This window comes from Arvicanthis niloticus, chromosome 1 (genome assembly GCF_011762505.2).
Source record: "Arvicanthis niloticus isolate mArvNil1 chromosome 1, mArvNil1.pat.X, whole genome shotgun sequence".
NCBI lineage: Eukaryota > Metazoa > Chordata > Mammalia > Rodentia > Muridae > Arvicanthis > Arvicanthis niloticus.
The window spans coordinates 109,505,490-109,532,711 of NC_047658.1; the positions used below are offsets into that span (position 1 = coordinate 109,505,490).

General features: G+C 45.2%; 1 long non-coding RNA gene across 4 annotated transcripts in view; it reads right to left on the reverse strand.

The window, feature by feature from the left end:
- Positions 1–27,187, reverse strand: part of LOC143434647 (uncharacterized) — a 69,876-nt gene extending 42,689 nt beyond the window's left edge. For 3 of the 4 annotated variants that reach the window (XR_013104287.1, XR_013104288.1, XR_013104285.1), the window contains exons 1-2: positions 22,129–27,187; positions 12,255–12,537 (exon numbers count right to left, since the gene is read on the reverse strand). This is a non-coding gene — a long non-coding RNA (uncharacterized LOC143434647). The remainder of the gene's footprint in view (positions 1–12,254; positions 12,538–22,128) is intronic. The other variant, XR_013104286.1, reaches the window with a different exon arrangement.
- Positions 27,188–27,222: the final 35 nt, after the last annotated feature.

A 27,222-nucleotide genomic window follows, 5' to 3' on the forward strand; every position in this document is an offset into this window, starting at 1 on the left:
TCTCTTCTTGACTCTTGTTGATATTTCTTTTATTACTGCTGTGGAGGGCCAACAGAGCCCAGACTACCTGAACCTGCCTAGAACGAGCAGTGGCACCCTTATTTCTTCATTTTAGCACTACTCAGCCAGCACCCTTGTGGGTCTCTTAACCCAGCATGGAGGAGCCTAAAGCAGCCAGATGCTACCAGGCTTCCAGCTCTGCTGTATATTCTGTTCTCTGGCCAGAATATTCCCTTGTTGGCTACTAGGAGCTCCAACACAGGGAAATGCCTTTGAAGTCATGAAGCAGAACTCCTATGGTGGCTCATTAGCTCTCATTGTAAGAAGTTGTGCCCCCACAGTTACCCCTCAGGCTTCCAACTGGGAGATTCTGGTTTAGGGGAAAGCAGCACCACACATTGGCTACATATATTATATGCTACAGGGCACCATGCAATTTTGCAATGCAATCTCCCAGTGTGGTCTTAGATGATATCCAAGAAGCTACGTTCCACAGAGGGCCCCTGATTACCAGCTGTCTGAATGGCAACTTCAGTGAATCCCAGGGCAGCCTCCCCATGCTCTTCTGCCTTTGGCTTTAAGGTTAACCCCTTAGCAATTATATGGTTTGGATGCAGTTGAATTGAAGTTTAATGTTCTGTGCAAGTTTGATCTCTGCTGTGAGGATTAAAAGGATACAAACCTAATCTGACTGTGGTGTTCAGAAACAGGGCCTCTGGGAACAGGGAGAAATAAATGCATGTAGGTCTACTTGCTTGGTTGCTCTCAGCTAACCTTGTCCTTCCTGTTACTGTTCTAGACCACCTGCCTAGGGAATGGTACTGACCACAGTGGGCTAGGTCTTCCCACATAAATCCTTAACAATCATACCCAAAGGCCAAGGTGATGTGATAATAGGGTCTGAAGGTAAAGCCCCTTAAGTTTCCTAACTGATTTACACTCATCCTGTCTCTTGTCGTGGGAATGTCCTTTGGTGCCCCAGGACTCTGAAACAAGGAGGCCATCACCAGAGGAAAGTCCCTTAACCTTTCCCTTTCAGAATCATTAACAAAATAAATTTCCTCAAAAGCATAGGTATTTCATCATTGTAATATTATGCCAACTAATAGAGAAAACTGGTACTAACAAATAGTTCTCATTTGAAAAGGGAAACAGAAACGATAGTTATGAATGGATGAGGGAGGGACTGAAACAAGAGGATCAAAGGGGGAGGGGGAGGAGAGAAGAGAATGAGGGAGGAAATATGAGAAGACAGCTAAATTAAGAGCCATTTGAGGGGTATGTAGAAACCTAATACAGTAGAAGCTCTAAAATATATACATATACAAAGGCAATCTAAATGAAATCATCAAATAATAGGGGAAACAGAGTCCCAATTGGTCATCTCTTGTTACCAAATGAAGCTTCCAATAACAGGATTGGGTTACATCTAATTGGGTTGTTGGCCAAAGGGGTCCAAGGGAGCCCCCAAACAACCCAAGCCATTGCCAAGACAATAGGTTGCTCTCCACAAACCTGGGACAGCAAAGCCTTAAGACAACTGAAGACAACACCTACAGAACTCATTGAACATGGAGAAGTCAAGTTTGTGTCTCCAAGAGCCTTCATCCTCACACCCTAGCATTTTTAGTACAGGAGGTATTCTGCACGCTACCAAAAGAGAAACAAACACCAATCCAGCTACAAACCCTTTGATGTGCAATGGTGTCCTGACTGTAAGATATGCTAGGGCAACGGTGGCACAGAGCTTGTGGGAGTAACCAACAATGTCTGATTTAACTTCAGGCCCTTCCTTTCCAGGTGATAGAACTCATTCACAACATTGCTTGGGTGACCAAGAACCAAATATTAGATAGCTCAGGGGTCTAGGGTAAAACCAAATACTACTGTTTTTTTTTTTTAAAACAAAACAAACAACAGAAAAATGTAGAAATAAAATGTTTCCCAGTGACACTCTGCTATACTCAGGGGCCAATGTCTTGCTCAGCAATCATCAGAGAAGCTTCTGCCTGCAGCAGAACAATCGAAAAGACAGACATTATATAGTAAGTGAACAACATTGAAATACTCGGCCCTAAATGGAATGTCTCTATCAAGTCCCTCCCGTCAGGTCTCAGGGAGCACCACAGAAGAGGAGGTGAGAAGAGTGTAAGAGCCAGAGGGGATAGAGGTCAAGTACACCAAGAAAACAAGGCCCAATAAACCAACATGATCATAGAACATATGAACTCACAGAGACTGGGGCAGCAAGTACGAAACCTGTTCAGGTCTGCACCAAGTCCTCTGCATAAATGGCTTCCAATTTAGTGGGTTTGTGGGATTCCTGAGTGAGCAAATGAGTGGGTCTCTGATTCTTGTGCCTTCTCTTGGGTTCTTTTCCTTTTGCTGGTTTGTCCTGTCCAACTCCAATGTCATAGTTTTTGTTTTATCTTATTATATTTTACTTTGTTACAGTTTTATTATCATCCCCTAGACGCCTGTTTGTTTTCTAATGAGAAACAGAGAGAGGGTGGCTGTAGATGGGGGTGGGGAAAGAGAACTGGGAGGAAGAAAGGAAACTAATCATAATAAAGTACGTGAGAAAAATCTATTTTCAGGCTGGGTGGTGGTGTACACCTTTGTTCAGCTCTAGGGATCCAACTCCCTCTCTGGTCTTACATGCACAGACTGACACCCACATATACACACAATTAGAAATTTTTTTTTAAGGAAAAGAGAGTAAACTGTTTTGAGTGGGGCAATGTGGGTAATTCTGGTAAGAGCACAGAAGACAGGAGACCAGGGAAGAGCAAGGACATGTTAAGGACTGCCTACATGGTTGTAATTAGGATGCAGACAAAAGAAACTTTGTCAGTTAAGGCCAGCCTAATGAGATCTCTGTTAGAAATGAGGATTGCACTGGAAACTGAGGCCAGCATCTTTAACTTGCAGCAAAGAACTTGGCTCTTGTCTATGAGCTGAGGTTCTATGGAGGGTGAAGTAAGAATAGCGAACTTGTTTGCTTGATGGAAGAATCTCAACATGGCACAGCATTCAGGATGTGGCATAAGTGTTTGGACTATTGGTTTGGTGGTTTGCATAAGAGATGCATCCCACAGACTCAGGCATTTGAACACCAGTGGGGGGGTGTCTGTCTGTCTGTCTATTTCTGTCTGTGTGTGGATGTGTGTCTGTGTATGATGGTTTATATATGCTTGTCCCAGGAAGTGACACTATTAGGTGGTGTGGCCTTGTTGGAGTAGGTGTGACACTATGGGTGTGGGCTTGAGACTTCATCCTAGCTTCCTGGAAGTCAGTATTCTGTTAGTAGCCTCCAGATGAAGATGTAGAACTCTTAGCTCTTCCTGTACCACGCCTGCTTGGATGCTGCCATGCTCTTGCCTTGGTGATAATGGACTGAACCTCTGAACCTGTAAGCCAAACCCAATTAAATGTTGTTCTTTATAAGACTTGCCTTGGTCATGGTGTCTGTTCACAGCAGTAAAACCCTAACTAAGGCACTGTGTGTATGCCATTACATGTTGGACTCCGCTTCTGAAAGTGGAGTTGCAGGTGGGTGTAAGCCACATAATGTAGGTGCTAGGAATCGAACTCTGGTTCTCTCAAAGAGCAGTATGTGCTCTTAGCTACTGAGCCATCTCTGCAACCGTAGCTGACTAGCTTTAATTGTCAACTTGAAGCAACTCAGAAGCACTTGGGAAAGGCTTTAATGAGGAATTATCTAGTTCAGGTAGGCCAGTAGACATGTTTGTGAGGCATTGTCTTGGTTGTCTATTGATGTGGGAAAACCCAGACCACTGCAGGCAGCACCATTCCCTAGGCAGGTGGTCCTGAACAATAAGAGGAGAGAGAAAGCTAGTTGAGGGCTACCAACCAAGGAGGGCTGCATGAATTTATTTCCTTGTGCTCTTGACTATGGATGTGATGTAACTACCTGCTTAAGTTCCTGCATTGACTTCCCTGAAATGATAGACTGTGACTTGGAATTGTTAGCCAAATAAGCCTTTCTTTTCCCTAAGTTGTTTTGTTTATTAAAGCATTAGTCACTGCAACAGAAATGAATCAAAAAAGGATTCAATAAGTGCTTTCTATCAGATTAACAGGCTCAGTAGCAAAGGAGCCCAGGACACAATGATCTGGAAAAAATAGCTTAGCCAGAGAAAAGCAAGAAATAAAGGCATATAGGTTACAACACAGAAATCATCTGCTAAGGATGTCAACACAGATAAAAGGGAGCCAGTGGCTTTACATCAAGACAACTGGAAAGACCTCCAAGGCATCTCATAAATCCAAGAAAGCAACCTCCTTCAGGGTGGGAGAGGAGAACAGGAGGTTGAGTCATTGGCTGATGTCAGCTTGCATCCCAAAAGAGGTTGCCAATTTGTTTCCCAAGGGTTGGTTGCAGATTGAAAACTCACTGGCCACATGTGGGTGCCCTGGTTAAGTGTTCTTGCTTACACATTTAGAACGTGTGTATGTCAGTCATTGGTGTAAATTGGTATTGCTTCCTGGGTTTGATTTCCCATTTCTCTGCTGGTCAACTAAGTTTGCACAAGTCTGGCCAGCTCTGTTTTCATTTCACAAACCACCTGCTGTGCTTCTTGTCAACTGATGGATAGGATAATGTGTCTTGTCTTGCTGGTTCATGGGGGATGCTAGTGTATCACCATAGAGATGACGTGCTTCCCATAAACAGGGTAAGTATAATCTCCTGGTGTGTGTGTGTGTGTGTTATCACATAGCCCTAGCCATCCTGGAACTCACAAAGGTCCCTTTACCTCTGCCTCCTAATTGCTGGGATTAAAGGTGTGTGCCACCATGGGCAGCTCCTTCCACTCTCTTCAAGGCATACACAAACAAATAAATAAAAACTAAAAATAAAGCACTTGGGAGCATTAATGACATACTTTTGGTGTTTTTGATGTTACTAATAAGAGAAGATACACCCTGAATGTGGTCACACCATCCCATAGGCTGGGCTTCCAAACAAAAGAAAAAGTAAAAGGGAGAAAGCCAGCTGGGTTGGGGGTTCCCATCTCTCTACTGTCTAGCCAGCACCATGGACCAAGGAGCCCTCTGTCAAGGCTCATGCTACATTCCCTGAATTATGATCCACAACAAACCCTTCTTCCTTTAAGTTGATGTTTGTCAGTTATTGGCCACAACATACAGAGAAAAGTAACTAGTGGCCCAGGACATGTTGCCCGGGTGTGGGTTTGAAACCCTGCTGCCGTGAGCATGGTTTCCATGTGAGGAATAACTAAGCAAGTGTGCTGGTTAGTTTTCATCAACACAAACTAGAGTCACATGGAAAGAAGGAACTGCCATCAGATGGGCCTGTGGGAAATTTCTGTGGGGCATTTTCTTGTTAATGATTGATTTAAGAGGGGCCAGGCCACTGTGAGTGGCACTATTCCTGGGCAGGTGGCCCTGGGTTGTATAAGAAAGCAGGCTGTCCAAGCCATGAGGAGCAAGCCAGTAAACACTGTTCCTCTATGGCCTCTTCTTCAGTTCCTGCCTTGAGTCTCTTGCCTGGCTTCCCTCAGTGATGGACTTAGAAGCTGTAAGGTGAAATAAATCCTTTTTATCCTAGGTTACAGTGGTTTTGGTTATAGTGTTCGTCACACCAATAGAAATCAAACTGGGACTTCAGGTGATCCCCATAGAGTCTTGTCCACTATGTGGGAACCTAAAGAGCATGGATTTTCACTTCCCAGTGAAGCAATTCGGTGTCAGACTGAGGCATGAAAACCCCACTTGAGTTTCCAGTCTACTGGCATAATACGCAGAGGTTGTATTTGCCAGCTCACTGTGATAGGTGCCAAGCCCTTTAAGAAAGCATAGGTGTGTTTCTCTGTGTACATGTGTATGCATGTATGTGCGTGAGTGTGTGTGTGTGTGTGTGTGTGTCTGCGTGTGTCTGTATTTGTCTATATCTCTCTGCCTGTTTGTCTTTGTCTTTCTGTCTCTATCTCTCTGTCTCTTTGTTTCCCTCTTTCTCTGTGTGTGTATATCTGTGTTCCTAAATGTAACAGCAACTAAGCATTTAGAATTAAAGTAAATTGTAAACATATTGTTCCACACATATGTTAGTTTAGCAAGTTCAGCAGTCACCTCCAAATATGGAGGGCGTACTCCCATGGCGCTGCAATCCATCACTGTCACATCTGCTATGTTCATAATAACTCTCTAGTCACATTGAAAACATAACCCAAATTCAGTTTTCCCATGTCCCCAGATGGCTCTTGCTGCTGGTTTCCTCAAGCCCAGACCCAACCAAGCTGCATGTGAGCACGCCTCCTCTGTCTAACGTCTACCCCAGTTTCTTCTCTCACCCACCCTCAAAACCTGTCCCCTCAACACTGCCTTGCTGCAGGAGGCTGACTCAGCAGCTGGGTCCTGAGTACTTTCCTCAGTACTCCCTTCCTTCTGTTTCTTGTCACAGAGTGAGAGTATGGGGTCCTCCTGATGAGGCTCCATGCACCCCACAGCTCACGCCCAGGCACCACTTATCTGCTGAGGTCACCAGGGGTCAGCTACACATTTCCCTTTCCTGTGTGAATGTTTATCCTTTTCATCTCTGTTAGGTATTTCTCTTAGTGCAATGACCATATGCTTGAGAAAAAGCAGGAAGAAAAGAAGGGTTTTTTTTTTTTTTTCTGGCTCATGGATTAAGATGGCAGAGTCTGTCAAGATGGAGGATGAGTGGTGTCAGGGGAGGTGGTCACACTGGCTCCATTGCAGTGGGCAAGTAGCAGCGACTTGCTCTATCTTCATGGATCAGGACACAGGGACAACATAGGAAGCAGCATCCTATAAATCTCACAGCCTGCCCCCTCCAAAGGTGGCCCTAGGCATTAGATCCCTCAGAGCTAGAGTTACGAGTGGTTGTGAGATGCCCCATCAGGTCTTCTGTAAGAGCTGCAAGTGCTCTTAACCACTGAATCATCTCTCTCCAGCCCCGTTTTATCTATTTTGAGTCAACTTTGTCTGTTTACATTTTTTCTAGCAATATTTTAATTTGGATGAGATTTTCAACTTTCATGGCCTGAAATCTGGCTTGAACACTATATTTTGAGACATAGATTCCCAAGAAGTATACAGGAAGTCTTGGTGCATTATTCCTTCCGGCCTCCTCCAAGGCAGACATCTTGCGTAACTACCATGATAACAAGCAGAATCAGCACTTGTTCAATGCATACAGATGATTTAGATTTCAGCAGATCCAGCTGCACTCATGGGTATATATGTGTGCATGCATATATATGTGTATATATGTGTTCTGTGTGTACATGGATGTGTATATGTGTGTGTGCTGTGTGTGCACGTATGTGTGTATGTGTGTGTGCTGTGTGTGCATGTATGTATGTATATGTGTGTGTATGCTATGTGTATGAATGGATGTGTCTATGTGTGTATGCTGTGTGTGTATGCATGAATGTGTATGTGTGCATGTATATGTGCTGTGTGTGTGCATGTGTGTGCATGTATGTGCATATGTGTATATATGCATGTGCTGTGTGTGTGCATATATGTGCATATGTGTATGTATATGTGCTGTGTATATATCCGTGGATGTGTATATGTGTGTGTGTATGCATGTATGTGTATTGCTGTGTGTGTGTGCATGTATGTGTGTGGTCGCATGCACATGTGTGTGTATCCCTGTTGCTTCTCAAATAAAAACCACAGTCCCCTCCTCCCATACACAACCACTGACCTTCTCCTCATCTCTACATTCTCCATCTCTCTTTGGGAAGGACTGACACACAGTCCCCTGTAGCCCAAGCTGGCCTTGAACTCCCTCTGTAGCTGAGGATGACTTTGAACTGATCCTCCTGCCACTACCCACAAAGTTCTGGGATAGCAAGTGTACCCAATATACCTAACCAACCATTAATCTTTTAAGGCACATTTTCATCTATTACACACAGGGTTATTATGAGAAAAAAAGAAAATGTTTTTTAAAGGTAACAGAGAAACATTATTTTACTTAAAAAATACATGTATACTTATGCACATACATATAAAACAAAAATCATTAAAGAAGAGTTCATGAATTTGAGGGGCAGTGCAGGAGGAGCTGGAGCTGGAGACAGAAAAATGAAGTAGATACGGCAGCCATGTATGGCATTGTCAGCAAACTTTTTAATCAAAACATAGATATGGGCTCACACTTATAATCCTAGCACCCATGAGGCTGAGGCAGAAGTGTTCCTACAAGTTGAAGGCCAACATGACTATGTACTAGGTCCAAGGGAAATCTGGACTATAGGGTAAGCCTCTGGCTGGCAGAGAGGGTGCAGCGAGTGTGTGAAAGGAGAGTGAATGTGAATCTGAGTGGATACAGAGTTTCATTTCTTTGGGACAAATGTGGAGACTGCATTTGCTAGCTGTGGGTAGCTGTGTATTTAGAGTCATTCCTGAGAAACCTCTAGTTCTATTCAACCTGGTTTTGCTCTGTCCCCTTGTCCTTTCCCAGCACTGTTTTGGGGTTTTGTGATCTCTTTGCTAGACTTTTCATCTTTTCAAAGAAGCCCTTGGCTGGGCATCGCTCAGAGCTCCCACTGTCCACGCAATCTCTGCTCAGACCTTTTGTTCCCTTCCTTCAACACTGTCTCTTGGTTTTCAGTACTACAGCTGCTTCTTCAGGGTAACATTCAGCTCATTAACATCCAGCTTGCCAGTGACACAACAACAACCAACCAAACAAATAAACAACAACAAAAACCACCACAACAAAACAATTATAGAGTCTGATTTCTGTTGGCCAATCACTGGGCATGGGGCCTCCCCTGGAATGTGGTTGGTATATCTAGTGACACTTCATTGGAGAAAACTAATTTTCCCTTTCTCAGCCCTATCATTTGTTAATAGCTTCTTGGTTAGGTATGACACTTCGGTCCACTTTCCCTTCTCAGTGCTGGGATGATGTCTAATTTGAACCTGTGTAGATCTTGTGTGCACTGTCACATTGTCTATGAGTTCCTATGTGACTTCATCTTCTGTCTGGAAAACCCTGTTTCTATCACCTCTGGATCTTAAAATCTTTCAGTCACCTCTTCTGCATACAACCCTAGCCGTGGGTAGTGGGGATTAATGACATCCCATTTAGGGCTGAGAGACTATGTCATAAATAATATAGACCTTGACACCCCATTGCTAAATATTAAGTTTCCACTAAGGTCCAATAGCAAGCCAAAGGGAGAATGGTTGTCTGTAGATGATGGTAGGGCCCTGCTCCAAATTCTAAGGGTCTCCACTGTGATTCACCTAATGAGGACCTGCCAATGACTCCAGACAGCATCCCTATCTGTCACTGCCACCTTAAGTAACCATCAAGTGGGCTTCATCATATGATCCAAGCAGCAGAGCAGCCTGCACAGCAGCTGGGTCCCACTCAAAACTACCAGCTTTCTGAGTTTATTTGGTGTATGGGCTAGAGTAATACAGCCAAGTATGGAGCTTTCTGCCACCAAAAGCCAAAATGCTTTACTAACAAGTCTAGAATGCCTGTCATTTCCCTGTCACTTAGTCTTATCAATATAATGTCATTGATATAATGGGCCACTGTGATATCTTGTGTATCAGGTTCCCTGCACACTAACTATGACACAGGGCTGGGGAGTTAATATACCCTTGCAGTAAAGGTACACTGCTCACCCTGCCAGCTGAAAACAAATTGTTTCTGGTCACCCTTATGGATAGGTTTCAAGAAAAAAGAACTTGCCAGACCAATAGCTGCATATCAGGTACCAGGAGATATGTTAATCTGCTCAAATAAGGAAGCTGCATCTGTGACTGAAGTCACTACTTGACTAAGTTTGCCATAGTCAACTGTCATTCTCCATGATCCATCTGTCTTCTGCACAAGCTAAAAGGGAGAGTTAAAGGGACATGTGGGTGTAACCAACACCCCTGCATCTTTCTAATTTTTTCAGATTTATTTACGTATTGTATTGCTTTGTTGATGAGTGTTTTGCCTGCATGTATGACTGCGCACCACATGTGTGCCTGGTACCCATGTGAAGAGGGCATTAGATCTCCTGGAACCGGAGCTACAGACAGTTATGAGCTGCCCTATGGCTGATGGGAATTGAACTAGGGTCCTCTGGAAATGCAGTCAGTGCTCTTAACCTCCAAGTCATCTCTCCAGTACCTCTCATTTAAAAAAAAAAAAAAAATGTGTATGGTGTTTTGCCTACAAGTGTGTCTATGAACCACATGTGTGTAGTGCCCTTAGAGGCCAAAAGAGGGCATGAGATCTCCTGGAACTGAAATTATGGATGCCTTTAAGCCACCAAGTGGGTGCTGTGACTCAAACCTGAGTCCTATGCTAGAGCAACCAAGTGCCATTAACCCCTGAGCCATTTTCCCACCCCACTCCATCCCCAGCATCTTGCAAGGCCTTAGTGTTGGCACTAATTTCTATAATTCCCTCCAGGGGATTTTCTTCTTTGGTTCACTATTTTCCCTGGTGGAGGCAACTAATGGCTTCCATTTGGCCTTTCAGATCATAGTAGCTCTCATTCCACACGTCTGACAACCGATGTTGGTATTCCGCCAAACTCTAAGTATATCTGTTCCAGTGATACACTCTGGGACCGAGGCGAGTTCCTGGGCTCAATGGACCCACTATGAGTCATACATCAGCTGAAACTCCATTAATCACCTGACCTCTCTAAGCCCCTACTTTTCTGGAAGGCCAAAATGCTGTGGAAGGGGTCTCCCAGAATCAGAGTCCACTTAGAGCCAGTGTCTAGTAGGCCACACCAATTCTAGGGTGTTTTGTTTTGTTTTGTTTTGTTTTTCCTTTTCCTGGATGTACAGTTACCCTAATCAAACCTCAGGAGTTCTTTTGGAGAAAGACTGATTGGCTTAATTGACTGTAAAACTTTTGTTTGTTTGTTTGGTTGGTTGGTTGGTTGGTTTTTGAAACAGGATTTCTCTGTGTGGCCGTGGCTGTCCTGAAACTCACTCTGTAGAACAGGCTAGCTTTGAACTCACAGAGATCCACCTGCCTCTGCTTCTGAGTGTTGGGATTAAAGGTATACACCACCACTACCTGGTATAAAACTTTTTGGAAGTGTGACACGGTTGTCAGGGGGTTCTGTGTCTCTAAGCTGACTTGTGTGGGAACTGATTGAGAAACTGAGATTCTCTGTTGCTACAATTCAAAGTAAACTTTTAAAATCTTTTTTATTCATCTTATGTGTATGGGTGTTATGCCTGCATGCATGTCTGGGCACCACTTGTATATCTGGTGCCTGCAGAAGTCAAAAGAGGACACTGGAGCCCGTAGGGCCACAGCTATTACAGACTGTTGTGAACTGCCATGTGGGTGGGTGTGGGGAATTGAATTGAATTCCCAGGCCCTCTGGAAGAGCTGCCGGTGCTCTTAAACACTGAGCTGGCTCTCCAGTCTCTCAAGGTAAATATTTCATTTGCTCTGGAATTTGTTTACACTGATGAAGTAGTGCTTAGTAAGCCCCCCCCCCCCCCCCATCTATTGCACTTTCGGGGACACACACCACTAAACTACCCAAATTTGACCATTTAGGGACACTGCTTGGTCTCTGCTGTCCATTAGCTTAGCATGTTAAGGGATAAGAGGATGAGGATTAACATATAGAAGAGACTAACACTAACAGAAGACTGGAAACACATAACAAGGTACACACACCATGCAAAGAGCAAAAGTTCTGGGGTTTTTTGTACTTATGTGAGGACACATGAGTAAAACTCCTGCCCTTTATGCTCCAAATGTGGAATATGTGGGTACTATGTAAGTGACCCACAGAGGCTCATGACTGGTCTAGCTCAGTGATATCAGAGCTTCTAGCCTTTCCCAGCTCTCGGCCCACATCTGTTCTTGGAAAGAAGGGACATTTTCTTTCCTTTTATTTTAATTTTAAGTTACATTTATTTATTTAATTTGTTTGTTATTTATATGTGCATGCGTATGTATGTGTGTGTATGTGTGAACTCACTGTATAGTTCTTGAACTCATAAGATGGATCAGTAATGCCCTCTCTATAATACCAGAGTAGTGTAGAGTCTTTAGCGATTTCAGATGTAGACGAATTGGAGAGCCAGGTCAGACACCATCAAACCCACTAGAGAAATGCATCCTTAGAGTTCTGCCTCTCTATAATCTGCTACTGGTACCTCAATCTGGATGAAATATGGTTCTTTAGAGACAAAACTAATAGAAGAAATGTATATAATAAAGGAGGGTTATTAGATTAACTTACACAACACTAGAAAGGCTGTTTAGTCCAAAAAGTGTCAACCTGGTGCTGAAAGCTTGGAAAATTCCTGAAGAGTCACTGGCATTCCATTCATGTTAGAGAAGGCTGAAGAAACTTCAGTCTGATGTCAGAAGAGGACAGTGGCAGCAGACAGATGCACTGGCTCCAGACCCAGGGAAGGCAGGCAGCTAACACTGCTTTTTCTTTAGACTGGGCCACCTTTCAGTACTTAGCCACCTGCTGGAAGGTGCTTAATCCTGCCCAGGTTGGACCGCTCTGGAAACACCTGTTAAAAATAAAATCTGGTAGTTCATTTCCAAATGAGCCCCAAGCAAGCTTAAGTCCAGTTACCAATGAACAAAAAACACTAGACCCTTGCTAACACTTGCTAGTGTTATTCTCTCCTCAGGACCCAATATATCCAAACTCTCCCAAGCTAACCCATACACACAATCTAAGAACTTAGAGTAGGTAACTGCTAACCACCAAGTTTCCCTGCAAGATGTTTCATCTGATAAGCACTAAAATAAACAAGATGTAAAACAGAGAATGAGCCCGTGGAAGGTTTTGATCTGCTTGACTGTGAAAGGGCTGGTCCTGCAGATCCTAAGCTACAGGATCTCCATAACACAGGGCAACAACAGGATATCCAAGAGATGTTCCCTTGAGGATCCAGTATTGATCAATATAGCAGAAGCCAGAGGCCTTGAACTAGACCAACGACTCATTGCAGTAAAGATTTGTGGACAAAAGGGTATATTGTGGGACACACTGTGACACACTACAAGATTTTTTTTTTATTCTGTCTTCTTTTCTTTTCTTTTCTTTTTGCAGGGAGGTTGCAAAGGCAGAGTGTGGATATGAAGAAACAGGGAGATGAGTGGGACTGGATGCATGATGTGAAATTCACAAAGAATCAATAATTTAAAAAAAAAGTAGCAACTACTGACTTCTTGGTAAGACACTGGTGTGTCAGGACAGGAAGTCAATTCAAATGAATTTCAACATAAGATATCTGGGCATGTCAAAACATCTCTTCCAGGGAAAGATAAGTCATTGCACATGACCCATGCTCCTCAAGTAAAAGAAAAAAAGAAAGTACAGTCTCTCATGGGTCTATTCATATTCCTTACTTGGGTGTGTTGCTTGAACATATACTAAGTTATGCAAATGGCCCCTAGATTTGTGTTGGGGCACAAAACAGGGGAGGCTTCCCAAAATGTTTACATGTTCTCCCATGAGAGTTTTACACTGGATTGTAGTAACAGAGGCTTTGGCTTGACCCTACAAGAAAATAACCACAGACTGCCCTGCCAGACTGGGAAGTGAGGTCCTGCCCTTATTTGTAGACACTGCTTCCCTAATGAGAGGAACTTGACTAATCTTGACTGCTACTGGGTATTCATAGGAACATGTCTCACATGTTACTGTGCATCCTGAGCTGTCCATCATGAACTAGTTTTATGTCAACTTGACACAGGCTAGACTCATTTTAGAAGAGGGAACATCAATTAAGAAAATACCCCCAACAGACTGGCTCATAAAAATGCCTGTGGTACATTTTCTTGACTGACAGTTGATATAAATGGATTGACCCCATAGGTGGCAGTGCCACCTTTCCGTGGATGCTCCTGGATGGTATAAGAAAGAAGGCTGAGCAAGCCAGTGAGCAGCACTCCTCCATGGCTTCTGCTTTAGTTCCAGCCTCAAGGTTCTTGACCTGTTTGAGTTCCTGCCCTGATTTCTCTCAGTGATGAGCTGTGACATAGAAACAGATGCAAGATGAAATAAACCACTTTCTCCCCAGGTTGTTTTGGTCTTGGTGTTCTACTGCAATAGAAATCCTAAGCAAGACAGCAGAGTTGTGTGGGCACACCCCACAAGTGACAGCTGCACTGTTGCTCTTTTTTTGAACAACACTCCAGAACAATGGTGAGGGGATCCTCTTGGTGGGCAGAGCATTGGCCAGTGAATTTGGCTATGGATTATAAGCCAGTTCTCCGACTATGTCTAATGGTTTCGCTAAATGGTTAGGAGCTTAGAATAAACCTGATTAGAAAATGAATGACAATGAAGTTTGGGAGGGAGATGCAAGCAAGAAGCTGAGATGCAGCTCAGCTGCTGTTGCAGTGTACTTTCTGCTGCTGTAATAAATACCATGACCAAAAGGAACTTACAGAAGAGAGGGTTTATTTTGGCTTACAGTTCCAGAGGGATTCGAGTCTATCATAGCAGGGGGGTATAACAACAAGTGGAAGACATGAAGACCTCACATCTTTAACCGTGGAGAGATCAGATCTTTAACTGTAAGCACAGCGAAGACAGAGTGAGTTGGAAGTGGAGCAAGGCTGTAAACCTTCAAAGCCTATCTGCCGCCTCCAGCAAGGCTGTACATCCTAAACCTCCTGAACCTCCCCAAACAGCACCACCAACTGGGAACAAAGTGTTCAAAATACCAGTGCCTATAAAGGACATTCCTCATTCAAACTACTACAGCGAATCTAGCTGACCAGTGAGCCCCAGGGACACCCCCACCTCCATTTCTGCCTCTTCAGCACTGGGGTTACATGCAGACACCAGCATGCCAGGCTTTTTTTTTTTTTTAAATGTGGGTTATGGGGATTGAATTCAAGACTTCAGTCCATGCTTTAAAGCAAACACTGCCAACTGAGCTTTCTCCTCAGCCCTAGACTGGTAACTCCAAAACAACAGAAATTTGTCTCTTGGGCTTCTAAAGGATGAGAACTTGAAGATCAACTTGTCTGAGGAAAGATCTGTTTCTCCTAGATGGTACCTCCCTGCTGTGCCCTAGCAAGGAAGAGTGGATACATCCCTCACTCCTTGTATAAGAACATGGATCCCATTTGTCAGGACTCTGCCCTCCTCAACGAGTGACCTCCCCAAAGCCCATCTTTATACCACTGTGTTTGTGTTCAGACACTTCAACCTCAGTGATATACATTGTCTCTGAGAAAGGAATACACTTGCCAACAAATAAAGCATGGCAGAAGGCCATATCCATGTGACTCACAAATCTGTGTCTCCATCACTCTGAAGCAGCTGGCTTGAAGATAAGGTACAGGACCAACTGGGTGGCTAATAGAGCTGAAGCAGAATTTTCCAGAAGGTTGAATGTTCTCTGCCTCACTGTCCAGCACCGTTTCCCCCCATAGTCACGAATCATGGGTCTAAAAATCAAGGGGTGGGCATGGGAATAGAAGTACTACCCACAACCCCTAGAGACCTAATAGTAAGATTCCAGTTCCGTATTTGCACAGAAAATCTTGGTTCCAGAATGAGGAGCACTTCTGCAAGGAGGTACAAGAAACACTATATTGAACTGGATGTAAAGAAATCTGCACCCCTCCTCTACCCCCAGCCAACCTGGGCTTCTCAGGATGAAGAGGAGTTGGGGGTTGGTGGAATACCTGACTGTAACTACCAGGAGAGGTCTACAGTCCATGGCTCCCTTAAGGTGTCCATAGTGTCAGCAGGTCCTAGGGTTCAAGTCAATGGGACCATAAGGACTCTCAGGCCAGGGAAAGCTGTGGGTTACCTGTCAGGTAAGAACCAAGACTGGCTAAGGTGCTGACGGCAAATGGGCTGCAGATTGACACGTGGAAAAAGGCATTTCTGACTGCTAGCTAAGAGCATGTGACCAGAGAACGATTTCAGTGGCCACAGTACTTCCTGTTTTCAGAATGTGTCTGGAGCAATGGCTCAGCAGTTAAAAAGCACTGGCTGCTCTGGCAGAGGTCCTGGGTTTGGTTCACAGTATCTGCATGGCCGCTCACAATCCAGTTCTAGAGGATCCAACACCCTCTTCTAGCCTCCACGGGCACTATATACACATAGTGCATATACATACATATATGCAGGCAAAACACCCATACACAAAAAATGAAAAGCTTTAAACATCTCAGACAGTTTTTCACTGTTTAGCTCTGGCTGGCCCAGAACTTTCTATGTAGATCTAGCTGGCCTTGAATTCACAAAGATTCACCTGCTTCTGCCTCATGAGTTCTGGGATTAAAACTATGCACCTTACACCCAGCAAATTAATCTTCTTGATTTTTTTAAAAAAAGTTATCTATGGGTATATAGTCACATATGAGGATACAGTACCTGTTTCCTTCATGTTTCTCCCCTAGCTTACTCCTCAATCACATGACCCATAGTCTTTGAGTTATGGATGTCAGGCAGACAGCAAACATCACCAAGAACTGCACAGTCTCCTTTGGGAAGGGTTCAGGGGATACTTGGAATACACCACATGGTTAGTTCGTGTTGTGTAGAACCATGGCCTTGTAGTCTTTACTGGGAGATAAAGGGAGATTTAGGAAGATGTTGCTAGTCATGTTGACATGCCACCATGCTGTTATGAGTGGACTTGGAAGTTTATGGCATCAGTCTCACTCCAGTTATGGGCTGTCCAGATAGCTGAGAAAGCACTGCTGATGAATAGGTTTCTGGATATTTTTCTGAAAGATACCGAAACTTGAATCAGTGGTTGTGGAGAAGACCCACCTCACCCAATGTGGGCAGCAGCATCTGAACTGAGCTGAGGGTCAGATGAAAAACAATGAAGTCCTCCCCTCCCCTCCCCTCCCCTCCCCTCGTTCCTTCCTCTAGGCATATTTCTTTTGCCCATGGACATCAGACCTCTCTAAAGACATCAGGCTCTCTGGGAAAGCCTTTGGATCCAGGACTTTCACTGACAGCCCTGGTCCCTGGCTGCAGGCCCTCAGCCTTGGATTGTTTATTTGTTCATTGGCTCCCCTGGTTCTAAGTGGATTTAACCTCACTAGCTGCTCCCCAGGTCTTCACACATGGGACTCATCTTGGGACTTCTCTGTGTCCACAACCATATATGTCAATCTCCCTAATAAGTCCCTATCATCTGTCTGTGTGGAGATGTAGAAGAAATGGAGAAGGCTGCTATGCTCTCTTGACCCTCCTCACTAGAGATGCTCCAGCTCATAGACATTGTATTACCTAAGTTCTTGTTCCTCCTAGGACCACCTGTGTGTGTGTCCTTGCAGTGACTGATGGAGGGACAAAAGGACACCACCTTCATCTCAATTCCCATAGTCTCTAAATGAATGAATCAGCTCCAAGATGGCCTCAGGAGATTGAAGCAGTCTTAAAAGGCTGATCCACTCCTTCTCCTAACAGTGGGGTGGGACAGAGAGCTGTTCCTGGCCCTTAGGCATTCCTGGTTTACAAGAAGCCTGCCTTAGGCAGATGCTGTAGGCCTGCCAGACTAGAGACACAAAGCCTGGGGTTAAAACCTGGACACTACTGCGGGTAGGAGCATCCTTGCAGGCCAGGAAAACATAAACCCTGGATTTCCTAGATGGAGCAAGAGGAGCCAGAGGCCTCTGATCTGGCTAGAAAGACAAATGCCCACAGAGACTTGCAGACTTGTAGTTCCATCCACACCATGGACTCTTCCTATCTCAATACATGTGCAATCTGAGGCTAAGTCAGAGACAGATAGAGTCTACCCCACCAGGTGCTGTGTCTGCACCCTGCACTTCCACTTGGCAGTGACACTGGAACTCAGAAGTGCATGCGTCCTGCAGACACTGATCCACAGCACTGGCTGGCCCTACTATGATCAGCCTAGTGCACAGTGGGTCTTGGCTTAAACTCGGGACAGCAAGCATTCCCAGACCCCTGGCAGGCTAGAGGAGGTGGATAAGGTCAGAGGTGGACTCCTTGCTGGAGCCCTATCCTACCCTTACCGGGAGCTCATTCTCTGCCCTTGGACTCTCTCTAGTGGCCTCTGAACCTGCACATCCTTCCTTCTCCCTCTTCCCCTCTCCGAGTAATACCCTATCAAGAGGCCCTCGGCCCACTCAGCCTCCTCTTGGCCACCTGGACTCCAAACAGCTTCACTCAGACTTGTCTTCATCACAGCTCCCCAGTATCCATCCTGTGGGGCAATGTCCTTTGTCGAGTCTTCTGACTCTCTTATCTGCCAAAAATGTTGAACCTCTGAGTCTTATTTAATAGTTTTTCTCTCTTAATTACTTAGTATTGATCTGGAAACCAGAGCCCAGTTCCACTGCAAAGGATTACTAGCGGGCAGTGCTTATGGCTATTCACTTTCCATAATGTTACATCCTGACCCCAGCCATACCCCACCCACTCACCCGTTAGTCCTGAGGCCTAGCACCATCCTCCTAGCCGCTCACTCGCTCGTGAGCACCTTCCCATTTCCTTCTCTCATAGCCTTACACAAACTGGCTTGTTCATCCACTCATGCTTGAGGAAATAGGAAGCAGAAATAGTTACAAATTCCAGAACTTTCTCCCACCACATCCACCCTTCCTGGCTTTCCCCTGAGTATTCCCAGCTACTTCCTTGCTTTGAAAGACTTGCCTTCAATCCAAACTTTAGGTTCTCTGTTGAGAAGACCCACCCTCCTTCCCTCTACAATCTACTCCATCCTGCAGTGGTCTCCCCACGCAGACCCAGTAATCCCCTTGACCTATCAGGGTCTAGGCTGGAAGTGAGTAGCGGATACACTTGGCCACCCACCCTCCTTTTCCTAAGCACTGCCCACTTCTTCAGGTCTCATCTAGCAGCCTCTCTGTGGGAACTTCAGAGTCCCCTTCAGAGAAGTTGGCCTCCCCTGTGTGGCCTAGTCACGTGGAAGTTGGCAGGCAATGCTGTCAACAGCAGGCAGCCCCTGGTAGAGTCTAAACAGTAACAGAAATAGGTGAGGAAGAGCCCCTGTGACAAAGCAAAGATCCTGAAGTCTCAATGTGCCCTTTGTGTTCTCAAGAATATAGCCTAGGGAAAGAGGAACTAAGAAGGCTGTGTTTGGGGCAGCCTGGCTCTGACTAGAAGGGGCTAGGCTAGGTGCATATCAGCCCTTGTGTGAGCCTAGTCACTGCAGAGGCCAGAGACGATTTCTTCAGACTGTTCCCTTCAGCCCCTCTAACCCCTCTAATCCATGGCGATGGGACAGATGTGGGAGTTAGACAGAGGTTGCTGGGCCTCCCTAAGTTTATATTCCACAGGAACAAAGGCACCAAGAGCATCATAGCCAGCCCTGGTCACTCCCCAGAACCCCTGTCTCCTCAGGGAATGGGTCTTAACAGGCTACACTGTCAGTGCTGAGCAAGCAATCCTGGGTAGATGGTGAAAGTGACCCTGGCCTCACATTAGCAGGCAGCAGAGTGACAGAGACCATGAAGACAGGATTAGCCTTGTAGGCTGAAGCCCCACCCCCAGCCCAGACAGTGGACCATCTGACCCTCTCCTTAGGGACAGGGCCTCCTCTTTCTGGCTCAGCCCAGATTTCCGGATTCCTTTGCCTGCCAGGAGTCCTGAGGTGGAAATAATATAAAGCTCTGGCCAGCCCTCTCTGACCCAGAGAACTATGTGCACTTGGCCAACTTTGGGACTGCACCATCAAGGGGGAGGGGTCCCACAGTAGGAACAGCTGCAATGTTCTGCCAGTTACGGTCAGGGTCACAGTTCTCCAGAGACCAGCCAGGCCTTTTTTTTTTTTCCCCCAAAGCTGCAGTGTCCACTTCACCCCCAAGAAATCCAGAATTGTTGCTGCCCTCTTCCTCCAACAGATGGACTAATGGGAAGTTGGGTCCCCGCAGATCCTGGAGAGACTCATCCTGGCTCACATGTGACCTCCACAAGCTCCCTGAGAGTTGAACAGATCTAATATTGCAAGGATTCTAGAAGATGCCAAGGTGCTCTCCTGGGCACAAGTCTAGGCCTCCTAGTAGCAGGCCAGCACTTCACTGCAAACCATTCCATAGACAACTGCAGGCCACAGGCAAGCTCTGAAGCTCTTGGTACTCATAGCCTGTCATACACAGCTCTGCTTTGAGCTCCCTTTTCTTCCTTGACTCCAAAGACTTGAGTCTTTTGAAAACCTCACAAGTTAGGGCTGTTTATTGTCCCTGAAGCAGGAAGGTTACCCTTCCTGGTGACCTTTTGACTCTCTGTGTCCATATGCCAGTCACTGTGGTGGCTCTTCCTGGACCTGTATTACTGCCCTTGTGGGTTTCCCTGACTCCCTGCTGGTTCCCCTTTCACCAGAGAGAACACTTGAAAGTAGAGTCCAGAGCTTGACCCTCTGGGTCCCCAGGACCAGGCTCAGACTCTAGCCTTTATTCTCTCTCACTTCCTATGCTGTCTGGTTTGGGGTTTTTGTCCACATGCTGACCAAGTGTCAGACATAGGCTTCACGTCAGTTATATCTCTGCTTAGCCACTCAGTTAACCACTGATGGGTAGTGATCACTTTTTCCTCATCCCCTTTGGCTCCTCCCAAATTCCTTAACTTGCTGACAGGTCCTCTTATTTCCTGTCCACTCCCTCTCACCCCAGAGTTCTCCTGATTTACTGAATGTGACGACCAGAAATGACAAAGGACTCCCTGCTCTAGTTTGTTTTCTGTTGCTGTGATAAAACACTATGATCAACAGGCAAACTTAGGGGAAGAAATGATTTATTTGGTTAATTCTTCCAGGTCACAGTCTATCATTGAGGCAGAAACCATGAGTCATGTTGCTTCTTGTTTGTTTGCAGACTCATGCTTAGCTCGCTTTCTTATACACCTCAGGACAACCTACCTAAGGAATGGTGTTGCCCACAATGGAATGGGCCCTCCCACAACAATTAACAATCAAGAGAATCATATATATATATATATATATATATATATATATATATATATATATATATATGCCAATCTGATCTAGAAAATCCCTTAATTGAGACATCTTTCTCAGGTGACTCTAGGTTTGCCAAGTTGACATTCCCCCAGACAATATCCATTCAGGACACTGGGACCCTTCAGAGGAAGGACAGCCTAATGGTGAATGCAGGGACAATCAGCTTCAAGCATCAGGCACAGGACAGAAAGTCTGGGTCCCTAAGGCAGGATCAACCAGATAACTCAAGTATGCTTGAGTAGTAACCCCAAGGCACATGCCTATTTCTACTCCTCTTTTCCCTGACTATCCATCTGCTGGAGGACCAATGAGCTGTGTTTTACACACACACACACACACACACACACACACACACACACACACATGAATTATATCTTTTATGCAACCACAATTCATCTACCATAAAAGCATCCCCATGAACAGATTAGGTCCATGTTCTCTGTAATCAGATGTATGCAGCCAAAACTCCAAATATGTGATAAGACCTCTCAGGTGGCATTACCCCACCTTCCCAGCTCCAGGCAATGGCAAGCCTCTCTTCTACCTCTGTTTTCTACCAGTATTATTTTACATACTCTCAGCCCCTTCTTCTTTTGAGATAGGGTCTCTCTATGAAGTCTTGCTATTCTGAAACTCTCTGTGTAGACAATGCTGGCTGGCCTTGAACTCACAGAAACCTGTCTGCCTCTGCCTCCTGAGTGCTGAAATTGAAGGAATGCATACACCTGACTTTTCTCAGCACTTTAAAAGGAAGCATCAAATACAAGGTCTTTTACACCTGGCATTTTTCATCAATAAAACATTTAAGGGTTTTGTTTTTTCTTTGTTTTGAGGCAGGGTCTTACTTTATAGGCCTGGTTGGCCTGGAACCTGTGGAGATCCTCCTGTCTCTGCCTTCCAGGTTACATGCGTATGTCACGATGCCTGATTCAGCATTTTCAAGGCCTTTCTGAGTTATAACATGTATCAGGACATCCTTCATTTTAATGGCTGCATTTTACTCTGTAGTCTGGACAATGTCATGTGGACACGCTTGTCACTTGATGGGCATTTTTGGGTTTTGTACTTAAAAATATATATTATTTTACTTTTATGTGTGCCTTGGGTTATCTAAAGAAATATATATAATAAAAGATATATATATACATATATATTAGAATAACTTACAGGCTGTGGTCTGGTATTCCAACAATAGCAGTCTCCCAATGGAAAGGCTAATAATCTGGTAGTTGTTCAGTTCACGAGACTGGGTGTCTCAGCAGTACCATCTAGTGCTGGAGTCCTGGAGGATTCCTGAAGAGATTCTGGTCTTTGGTCTATGTTGAAATCTTGAATACATTCTCACACAGACACATTTATACACAGATGAAATGGAAACAAACCTTTTTTAAAAAGAGACAAATTAATAAATAGAAAGGGAGTTATTTAATCACCATTGCTACATTGGAAAGAGGGATAGTGGGATCCAGCAATCCTCTGCCCCAAGTCCATCTTCTGGGAACTGACATGAGGTTAAGATTAGAAAGCTCAGGTGTGCATAACTGAGCAGCCCTGATCAAGGTATGGCTCCTTGATCCACCATTATTTCCACTCCCAAATCTTTCCTGCAATGTCCTTTGACAAGTTGTAAATCTCCCTTCAGGAGACAAAATCCTCTCCCAGCTGTTTCAGCAGGTGCACCTATTCTTCTCCCAGCCTATTTCTGGGAAAATTCTAATTTCTTGGGGTCCATTGTCTCAACAGTCTGACAGCCAAAGAGAGGGGCAGGGATGCTCATTCCTCCCAGGCAGCCCATTAAGACACATCCTTTGGGCTGGTGCCTGACCGTATTCTGACAGCATGACAGATTTACAAACATGGCTTTCAATTCTCTTTTTCTCAACAAACCAGAGCCAATCTCTTGCTAATACAATGTTGGGACTTGCTGCTTTAGTACAAATATTGAATTTTTCTCATTGTGACAAAATAACTGTCAAAACTAACTTCAGGAAGGGGTTGTTTTGGCTCCTGGTTGAGGCTCCTGCAGAGAAGGCGAGGCAGCAGGAAGGTGAGGTGGCAGATCACATCCGGTTCACAGTCAGCACACAGATGAATGCTGGGGCTCCATTCTTTCTTTCTTTTTCTGATCTCTCTCTTTCTTCTTTTATGCAGCCTGGGTCCAAGTCCATGGAATGGAACCTTTGTTTTTTCTTTTGCTGCTTGTGTGCTTGGTATCATAGATAGGAAATTGCTATTTAACCCAGGCCGCCAACACCTATTTCCTTCCTTCCTTCCTTCCTTCCTTCCTTCCTTCCTTCCTTCCTTCCTTCCTTCCTTTTTTTTCCCTTCTTTCTTAAGAATTTCATCTTGGCTGTCCTGAAACTTGCTCTGTAGACAAGGCTGGCCTCGAACTCAGAGATCTGCCTGCCTCTGCCTTCCAAGAGCTAGAATCAAAGGCATGTGTCACCATGCCCAGCTAAAGGTTTAGCTCTTACCTTCAGATCTAGGACTCATTCTTTAAGATTTATTTTTATCTAATTAATTTTTGACTATTTAATGTGTATAGGTGTTTCGCCTGCATGCATGTCTGCACACTACATGAGTGCCTAGTGCCAATGGAAGGCAGATGGGGGCTTCAGATGCCCTGGAATTGGAGTTACAGGTGGTTGTGAGCTGCCATGTGGGTGCTAGGAACTGAATACAGGTCCCCTTGAAGAGCAGCCAGTGCTCTTAATCATTGAGTCATGGCTCTATCCCCTAGGTCTCATTTTGATCATAATGTTGACAGGTATGACAGTGGATAGATGTACCTTCATTTTTCTGTGTACAAGGATAGCTATACCAGAACCGTGTTAAGTGGGCTCAGGACTTTTATGAATCTTCAGTCCTTCCTCAGGTCTGGAGGACAGATTCCCTTCTATTGCTGTTGAATGAAGTCTTTTATCAGGAGAGTTGTATGGCTTGGCCAGTAGAGGACTGCATTTCCTGTGACTATGGAGATGCTCACAAGAGTTTTGTCTGGCACTGTTTGGCTGTTTTTGGATGCTGAACTCTTTCAATACACAACTGTCTTGCTCTCTGAGCTGCATATGAATTTCTAGCAAGCAGAAGTGATGGTGGCAGCCAACCTCTTTACTTGAGCAAGCCCTACATAAACAGCCCAGTTTGGGTAGTCTTCACAAATTTTAGGAAACTGAGAGTGGTTCTGCAACAACCCCCTACAAACTCCCCCTACCTCCTGCCAAATGCACACAGCAGGACTCCTCTGTGGAGTGAGTCACAAGACTCAGGGGCTGGGCCAAAAAGAGTTTGACCTTGACTTTCCCACAGGCCAGGCCCTGCTCCAAGTGACAAGGACACATTGCCCTTATGCACTTAGAGACGCTCTGCAGCAACTCCATCACACTTAGGGAAATTTAGAAGCCATTACAAAGTCATACAGACAGAATTGTGAGACAAGCCCTGGCTATGAAGGCCTGTTCTTCCCACCTTCCCAATCCTGCCGGACAAGGGAAAGCAAAGAGAAACCTCCTATCCTGGGCTTGGGCTTCCTCCCTCCTTCCCTAACACAGCACATCCACCTTCATTGATGGTTTCTTGGAACCCAGAAAAGAGATGTTGTCAGGCTGAGCTAACCATAGGGGACATTTTCTGATGCACTCTCAGGGTATCTGCCTGACACATGTCCTACCAAGTGGACCCCTTGGCTCCTCCTTGGTTCTCATATGGCCAGGCTGGCAGGATGTTAGGCAAGGCACTTAAGATGTAGTGCTCACAGGTGCAAGCCCTGCAAAGCAGCCCCACATACTCTTGCAACCAACCAGTCATCTCAGCAAGTCTCCTGGAGCCTATGAGATTGTTCCCTACCCCACCCCCTTCAATGGGAACAGAATGCAGCCTAAGTCTGCCTTCCACCTAATTCAGATCTGTCTGGCCTTCTTCTGCCTATATCTGTTCCTAGTCCAAGAGCTTCCTTTTTGTACCTCGCCCTGGAATAGTTCTCCCAGCCCACAAGGCTTTTCAGGTGTGAGAGTCTGGATCCATATTAGCTCCTCAAAGACACATAGTGCAGGTCTAATAATATTGTGTGGCATTTCCCTGGGAATATGCAACATAACCATCCATTCACTCCAGATAGGGAATTGACAATAGACCAAAGAAAGATTCCACTGAAATCCAACTTGGTAAAACAATCAGTTGATTTAGGCTACTTACAGGAGTATGGATGAAGGGTTACTTACAGCATCAGAGACAACTCACAGGGAGCTGTATGATAAAAAACTTCAGCATAGGTGATGGCTCCCAAAAGCTGGAACCCTGGAGAATGGTACTTGAACAGGTCAAAGCATGGACTGTCTTCCTGATTATCTTAGGAAGGAAAGACCCTGTAAGTTTTAGGAACATCTGAAACTTGTTAGTTGTTCATTTCCTGACTCTTAATACCTTTCCTCTGGAAAGGGATGTTTTAATTTGGAGGAAAACTGCTTTACAAAAAAGTTCCCCACCATGAATTGTCAAACATCCTGGAAACTCTCTCCTTGGCATATATGTATGTGACCAGAGCCTAAGAGCCCCAAAGAGAGTAGCCTTGGTTCCCAGGCTGTCCATAGCACTTGGAGCAGTTCCGGGAACACAATGGCATCCACTAAAACCCAGATGTATCACCCAGTACATAGACAAAAACAGCTGGCCCTGCATGACCTTCAGTATGTAACCCCACTTTAGGCATGAGGTGTCCCCATCACTGGAGATAGTGGAGAGCTGATGAGAAAGCAGGTGCCCATCTCTGCACATGCAAGAACTATTCTTTGCCCCCCCCTTTAAATAAAAAAGAAAAAAAATCCTCAGAGACTCCCTCCTGGGGACTCAGATGACTTTTATTGTGATACCACTCCAGCATTGGTGGCTTGAGTTACTTTTATTGTGACGCCACTTCAGCCTCCAGGAACTATAAATGTGGGCACAATCCTTTACTGTAGCAGCTATACCAGCCTGAAGCCAATACAAATGCACAAATTAACTCTCAAGAAACCTACTAGCTTAACAGAGTAGAGAATAGCTCCACCCAGGCAGCTACTGGCCAATCATCAGGTTTACATGTAAATAATACACAGTTCAAATTTTCATTCTTTAGACTACTGGGCATGGTGTCCTAAACCTATAGTCTCAGTACTTGGGAAGCAGAGGTAGGTAGAGCTCTGTGAGTTCCAAGAGCCAGGGCTACATAGTGAGATATTCTCTATTCCCCGCCTCGCTATATATATTTGCATATATATTCCTTTGTTTTACATATGTGTGTACATGTATTCCTTTTTAAACATATTAACATACAGTGCCCTGTAGCCAGAGGGTTGCCAAGTGTGATCCCTATAGGGAACATGTCCTTAACTGCTCAAAGATTTAAGAACATGGAGTGAACTGGAAAAGGCTACCTCTTGGGAACTGGCCCTTCCATTGTTCCCAGTGAGTCCCTGTTGATGAAACGGCCCCATTGCCTTCCAGTTTAGGGAAGAGAGTGCCAGGATTTCACAGGAATATCATCTATGGTAACAGTAACAGCAGACATTCCTTACCTGGGAAGAGAGCACCTTCACCTTCTGAATCTTTCCTCACTTCCTTATAATCTCAACTTTCAGGGAACCAGCCAGAGGATGGAGGCACAGCCAGGATGGCATGAATATTTGAAGGTGCCCCTGAGGGTTCTCTAGCCACAAGACTGGATAAAGACATTGGGTACACTATTGACCTTCCCAAATGCAGCCTCCAGGACTGCAGCCAGGGACTCTATCTGTGAGATAGGGGATTAGCAAGGCTACAAAGAATTCCGTTCTAGACATTCAGGCCCATGATGTTGCTGCCTGGGAGATAAATATACACAGAACATGCTAACTTTTAAGAGTCTTTCCTGTCGAGACACCTCCATTAGGGAAAACTCCAGGAAAGTCCAAAGCGTGAGAGTACAGAGAGGAAGTTAAGTGGAGCTTCTTTGAGGAGTTATCTTGTGGCCAGTCCTCAGTCGCGACCCAGCAGCAGCTTGCCCCGAGGGTTGGGAACCCTTAGGAAACTTGGAGATCCATCCTGCGCACTCACAGTGCACCGAGGCCCTGAGAACCAGCGGCACCGAGTTCTCAAACACTCTGGGACTGAGGTGGCAGCACCCACCCAAGCACCCTTGGCCCCGGCACCCCGCAGGCGGGAGGCGGGACCGGGGGGCGGAGCGTCCTCGGGGCGGGGCCTCGGAGGGGGCGGGACCTAGCGGTCTATATAAAGAGTGAGGAGCTC